Source organism: Ctenocephalides felis, unplaced genomic scaffold (assembly GCF_003426905.1).
Source record: "Ctenocephalides felis isolate EL2017-DRISC unplaced genomic scaffold, ASM342690v1 CF-g0.4_SCAFFOLD_01886, whole genome shotgun sequence".
NCBI lineage: Eukaryota > Metazoa > Arthropoda > Insecta > Siphonaptera > Pulicidae > Ctenocephalides > Ctenocephalides felis.
This window is the reverse complement of record NW_020538040.1, coordinates 61,714,056-61,721,269: the sequence shown is the minus strand read 5'-3', so window position 1 is coordinate 61,721,269 and position 7,214 is coordinate 61,714,056. Positions and strand designations below refer to the sequence as shown.

At 30.4% G+C, this 7,214-nt stretch overlaps 1 pseudogene; it reads left to right on the top strand.

The window, feature by feature from the left end:
* The window catches only part of LOC113375172, a 10,946-nt pseudogene extending 6,336 nt beyond the window's left edge, over positions 1-4,610 (top strand).
* The last annotated feature ends 2,604 nt before the right edge of the window (positions 4,611-7,214 follow it).

Sequence of the window (7,214 nt, the reverse complement as noted above, 5' to 3'; positions counted from 1 at the left end):
TTTTATATTGAAGTTCGAACAATCAATGGAAGCAACGTTCTCCTATGCCCTCGCCATCAACGCCCTTCTAGCGTGGCTTGAGAAGAATCTCGGACTTTGCAATCATCTCCTTGCCCTCCAAACGTCACCTCGCAACTTATCTGACGATTCAAACTCCGGAAAAAATTGTTATAGGAACCTGTCATTATGGCGGAATTATTGATGTTTCAATGGCATTCCAGTTTGTAAAAAATACAATCGTTTTCATGTAATGAACATAACTTTGGAGAAAGATATTCATGTACCAAATAGGTTTCTAAAGGTTTAGTTTCCATGTGCAACTCCCACACTTTGACACTGAGATAATTTGAAAGATCATATATCTGCCTGAATTACTAAGCTTGACATCACTTATAGAACTAATTATTTCACTAAAAAAACTTCTATTTTTTCGGATATTCGTGCCTGATCTTCAAACATCTTAGCAGTCACATCAAATAAAGTGCTGCCGTTGCATCGCAAAGCAAGATTGTCACTTACTATTGAAATAAAGAAAATTATCGACTCCAATAAAGTAATGACTTTGGTCAGTTCCTGCATATTTGTAGGATATATGCCTACGATATTAACGGATTTTTATGTTTAATTCGTTAACAATCTGCTGATAATAAGAATCAACAAAAATTGACTTTATATGATAGGTGTGCGCATGAGCCAATATTCTACGGGGAAATGCTTCAACCATTAATTCCATTGGTTTTACTCGCACTTAGCAAAAGGTAATATTTTTTAAATTGAATAACTACTTTATTTATTGCATATTTCAGCTAAATACAACAAATTATAATACAAATGTATAAATATGTACTTTGGCAAATAGAGTAAAGAAAATTAAATGCATAGCGACCACAAGAAATGCGTAGGCAGCTACATATCCATAAATTATTAAAAATACTTTTCCCTCATCAGGTCAACTTAAAACAACGATTTTTATGGACTCAGAAAACTCCTGATAAGTTTATTTATAATAATGAACGCGAATTGACTTCATGTAATAGGTGTGAGCATTGTCAAATATTCTACGGGGGGATGCTTCAACCACCAATTCCATTGGTCTAGTTACCGGCATTGAGAAAATGGTAATACATTTTTAAATTAAAAAAATGATATATATATACAATATACAGAAATTGAGTAAACGAATAAAAAATGCTTTGGCAAAGGTAGTACGTAAAGTAGACTTAAACATTACATAAAACATTAAAAATAATTTACACTTAGCAGGTGTATCTACAGTAACGATTCTTATGGATATAACTCGCCAGCAAATCTCTGAGGATATATGTAGATGTCAAAAGAGTCATTTACCCTCATTTCCACAATCCAAGAATTAAATTTAAATACAAACTACGGGTCTTGAACCAATAAAGAAGTAATCACTACCACTGAGATATACCAACCTATAAAAAACTGTACAAGCACATGTTGTTTGAACAAAATTTGTATAAAACTTCAATAAATTTTTCTACACTTCCTAACTATAGATTGTTTTCTTTAATAACATATATTTTAAAAACAATTAATAATTGAGATTAAGCAGCTAACTGTTCTCATTGAAATATAGGCACTATCTATATGCATCCATATATAGTGCAGCCATTTTTGAAAAAACGTCGATGAGAGGTCATATTTTACTCATATACACACACGCCTTTTCCTATTTTGGTTTCTAATAATTCAGAATGACTTAAAACATCGAGAAAACATGAAATTAGTAAATCGTATTTCATAAATAAATCTTTCCCTCATATAATTATGAATATTGAAATAACTTTTTGTTTTTGCTGCTGAAAGAATAATTAATGTTGCTGAATTATCAAGAATCCAAATGCACATAATAAATTGTATTTTACTTATATTTCAAGAAAGGGAGAAAGAGAGAGAGAAAAATCTTATTGTTTTATCTTTATCTTTAAAAGATAAATTTAAATTATGTGTATTATATATTATATATTTGGAATTGCCACGTTTTCGGTCACATGTTAATAATAAATAATGTGATGTTAATATTAAACCATAAAATAGTTATTTTACACTCTACTGACGATGTCGAATGTCTCAGGTACGCTCTACAATCACCTCACTATATTGTTGGTGAACTTCAAGCCTAAAATCATTTCAGATATCATTATCATAATTTAACGCAAAATGTTTAGTAAACTATGAAAGCTTAAAGATGTCAAAGGATATATATAGACAGAAAATGTTTTAAACAATGCTAAATACATATATCCTGAATTTAGAATTATTATGGAAAAATATAAATAAAGTTCAATATAAAGTTATAGGTTTGTACTTTGCATTCATATAATAATAAAACAGAATATATATATATATATATATATATATATATATATATATATAATGTGTATCACATTCATCATTTTCAAGTTTGGAATGGTATTTTTAACAATTTGCTTTCGTATTATTGTTCGATTCTAAATAAATCAAACGAATGGCTTTGTAGTATCAGATCGGTGCCGTACGATTCATATTACGCGTACCGTGCATACATAGTATACGGAGCAAAAATAACTAAAATGTATTTTAAGAACCAGTGCGACTGTCACAACATCTTTATTTATTTTATGACCTGTTATATGTTATTCTACTCGTAAGCTACTTAATATTGTTGGCTTTTTATTTACATTCTCAAGTGACAAAGACGTCGAACACATTTCAAGAATTCTGCTTTAGATTTCACCGAGGAAAGAAAAATTATGCAAGCGTTTGGAACTCATCTGACGCTCTTTGTATATACAAATAGCACGAACACATTTCGTTTATTAATTATGTTTTGAAAATCGTTAATAGTAAAACCATCAAAGGGAAAAACAATCTTGGAATTGGTTAACCAATTATTGTCCGCTGGTATTGTAATACATCATTATTTTTACTTATAGACTGATTTTTTTTATAGGCTTTACAAGTTCATTAGCCTTCTGTTGACTTCACTAGTCAATTGTGGTTGAATAATATACTCATGGCGAAGTGGTAGAATTTTGTGCATTGACGAGTATACTATATGAATAATTATGTGCCGATATAAAATGAATTATAATATGTCGATATAAAATGAATAGTTGTAAGTGGTAGTTTACCTTAAAAGAACATTTTACCTCGATTCTGACGACACAATTGTGCCTACATTTCAATGAGAATAGTTAACTGGTTAATGCACTTGTAAAAACAATGCAATTGTTTTTAAAAGAAATGTAATTAAAAAAAAAACTATAGTTTAAAAGTGTAGAAAAATATATTAAATTTTTATACAAATTTTATTGAAACATGTGCTTATCCAGACAATTTTTATGGGTTGGTAGATCTTAGTTATAGTGATTACTTCTTTATTGGTTCAAGACCCGTAGTTTGTATTTAAGTTTATTTCTTGGATTGTGGAAATGAGGGTAGAGGACTCTTTTGACATCTACATATATTCTCATTGATTTGCTGACGAGTTATTTCCATAAGAATCGTTGCTGTAGATATACCTGCTAAGTGTAAATTATTTTTAATATTTTATGAATGTTTAAGTCTACTTTACGAACTATTTTCGCCAAAGCATTTTTATTTCGTTTACTCAATTTCTTTATAATGTATATATATATATATATATATATATATATATATATATCATTTTTTTAATTTAAAAATGTATTACCTTTCTCTAAACGGTAACTAGACCAATGGAATTGGTGGTAGAAGCATCCCCCGTAGAATATTTGATAATGCTCACCTATTACAAGAAGTCGACTTGCTTTCATTCTTAAAATTAAACTTATCAGGAGTTTTCTGAGGTGATGTCCATAAAAATCGTTGTTTTAAGTAGACCTGATGAGGGAAAAGTATTTTTAATAATTTATGGATATGTAGGTGCATTTTATGGTCGCCTATGCATTTAATTTTGTTTACTCTACTAAAGTATATATTTATACATTTGTATTATAATTTGTGGTAATTAGCTGAAATGTGCAATAAATAAAGTAGTTATTCAATTTAAAAAATATTACCTTTTGCTAAGTGCGAGTAAAACCAATGGAATTAATGGTTGAAGCATTTCCCCGTAGAATATTGGCTCATGCGCACACCTATCATATAAAGTCGATTTTTGTTGATTCTTATTTTCAGCAGATTGTTAACGAATTAAACATAAAAATCCAGAACTTCCAGATCAACGGATTAATATCGTAGACATATATCCTACAAATATGCAGGAACTGACCAAAGTCATTACTTTATTGGAGTCGATAATTTTCTTTATTTCAATAGTAAGTGACAATCTTGCTTTGCGACGGCAGCACCTTATTTGATGTGACTGCTAGGATGTTTGAAGATCACGAATATCCGAAAAATAGAAGTTTTTTTAGTGAAATAATTAGTTCTATAAGTGATGTCAAGCTTAGTAATTCAGGCAGATATATGATCTCTCAAATTATCTCAGTGTCAAGGTGTGGGAGCTGCACATGGAAACTGAACCTTTAGAAACGTATCTGGTACATGAATATTTTTCTCCAAAGTTATGTTCATTACACGAAAACGATTGTATTTTTTACAAACTGAAATGCCATTGAAACATCAATAATTCCGCCATAATGACAGGTTCCTATAACAATTTTTTCCGGGGTTTGAATCGTCAGATTAGTTGCGAGGTGACGTTTAGAGGGCAAGGAGATGATTGCAAAGTCCGAGATTCTTCTCAAGCCACGCTAGGAGGGCGTTGATGGCAAGGGAGAAGAAGAACTTTGCCTCCGTTGATTGTTCGGACTTCAATATAAAATATTAAATAAATTTCTTTACGCCGCTTGTTATCCCTCGAAGAATACCGCAGTGGTTGCTACAAATTGTGTCCACCATCTCCAAGATAAATTCCAATGCCCTCTGTACTGTCATGGTGCTCCTCCTTCTGGTTTGACATTTGGTCCGAATTTTAGATATAATAAAAATTATTTCCTTATACATATTTATCGAACAGAATGAAAACCGTAAACAAATTTGGTACTAGTACTTGATAATCCTAAATTTTTTCATAAAAAACGCAATTTTGCAAAAATATAAAAATGAAATAAAACTTACGAATGTTTGAAAATTTATAAAGCATTCACATGTTTCACTCACAGCTCACTACTCATTCCGGCGCGGATTAATTTTGAAACAAATTTTTGAAAATTTGACTGCATTTATTTATGCTCATCTGATTAATTTATAATCAACAGACGAAAAGCGTACAAAAATTTGAATTTGCATAGATTGTGAATAATTTATTTCGGCTAGTATTTTTACGCTTTTTTATTATATAATTTTATTTTCTAAATATGATAAAACGATTGAGCAAATTATGAAGCAAAATTTGTACCAAATAAGACAGATATATAAAAATCGATTCATTACAATTTTTTATAGATTAAGAAAAAATTTGGTAAGACGCTAATTAATTTTAACGTCACTGGAATGAACTTGATATGACTTTTGGAAATTGATTTAAACTTTGACATACTGCAGGAAATAACTTTAGATATTATTGTGAATGTATATTCTTGAATGTCTACAAATTCATAATATACAAAATAATATCAAGTTTACAGCTGGTGCATTTTCGTTAGAATGCGGCACTAAGTTTGCTGGTATGTTGTTTTTGAGTCAATGCCGAGCGGTAAGGGTTAAAATATTTATTTATATAATACAATAAAAAAAAGAGTGCGCGTAAGGTTCACACGCGATTGAGGTAAAGCTTATTTGCTACTGTACAAGATGGCATTTAAGTAAAAATAAGTACATCATATAACAATTTTGTATAATGTTTATTAGTAATATGGTAACACTTGGGATGCACATATTTATTGGTGTCAACCATTGTATACATTTATATAATGATACATTTTAAATTATATATTTGTATTTTAATCAGCATTAGTATTTTGTAGCATTGTAATTAGCATTTAGAAATGAACATTTCATTAGAGAAATGAAGTAATTGCTGATTAATAACTTCTATAATATTCGTTCACACAGTGGATTATGTTAAACAACGCCTAAACAAATATTGTTTTTGCAACTTCACTCATCATGTAATTGTGTTTGAAGAACTTCATGTAATTAAAATTAACATACATTCATTGACTGCTTGTATTTTTTTTACTTTTTCGGTGGCGATATAATCTCATTCTGTAATAACTGTAATATCTGTCTTGCCTAAAATTTTTTTTCCATTTTAATAACTTCAACGATTTATAGATACTGCGAATAATATAAAGATAATTTTTGAGAAACAGGGTAAAATATTAAGGAACAGGGTAAAATATTCTTCTGATTCAGACATTTTTCGTTAAATCAACATTTGTACTACAATGTAACTTTAAAATATATCGGTACGCATGAAACGACAGATCTCTATTCACATCCGCGACGACTAATCACAATCGACCCGTACAGAAATGATATCATCGAGAGCGAATGACGAATCATTGGCACTCGACTTTTATCTTATATTATCTGCCGTAACGTTTGTTGCATTTTTACGGATTTACACCCTAGTCGCGACTAAAGAAATTTTACTTAAAAAACTTGCTAGTGAATTAAATTAGTATATCGAGAACAAACAGAAAAAATTATCTTTTATTGAGTAACTTTTACAAAAAATATATTTGAGGTGTATCATTTGTGGTTTAGTCTTTCAATGCGCCCCGTTTAATTATACCGCAAGCTACCTAATATCATCTCCTATGTTGTTCATAATACATAGTTTGATGTGGTAAAGCCTATAGTTATTAAAACGTCAATACGGTCTGTAGTGTCGTAGTGAAATGCTCTCGATTAAAATTGTGTTTGTTCGCGACTTCTTTGTTATGCTGATCGCGCGCTTAATAGCAACTTGGGGCGACCTGCCTCTAATAACCAACTCGCTTCCGTATGCATAAATCAGTGTACGGTATAAATTTAGATGTTGAGCTTTTTATTATTTTCGCTGGAATTGTGCGGCCACGAACATAGACATTATGTAGAGTGAAATTATGTGTAGTATTTTAATGGTTTCAGCATTTTTTGGGATATTTATCGTTTTGATCGATACCCGGTAAAATATTCTGATGCCTTTCGCCACATATTGGCGGCGTTTGCAAAATATTTCGTTTTAATATGCCTACCAACAAACTCTTACTTATGGGCCTCCGAACGAATTT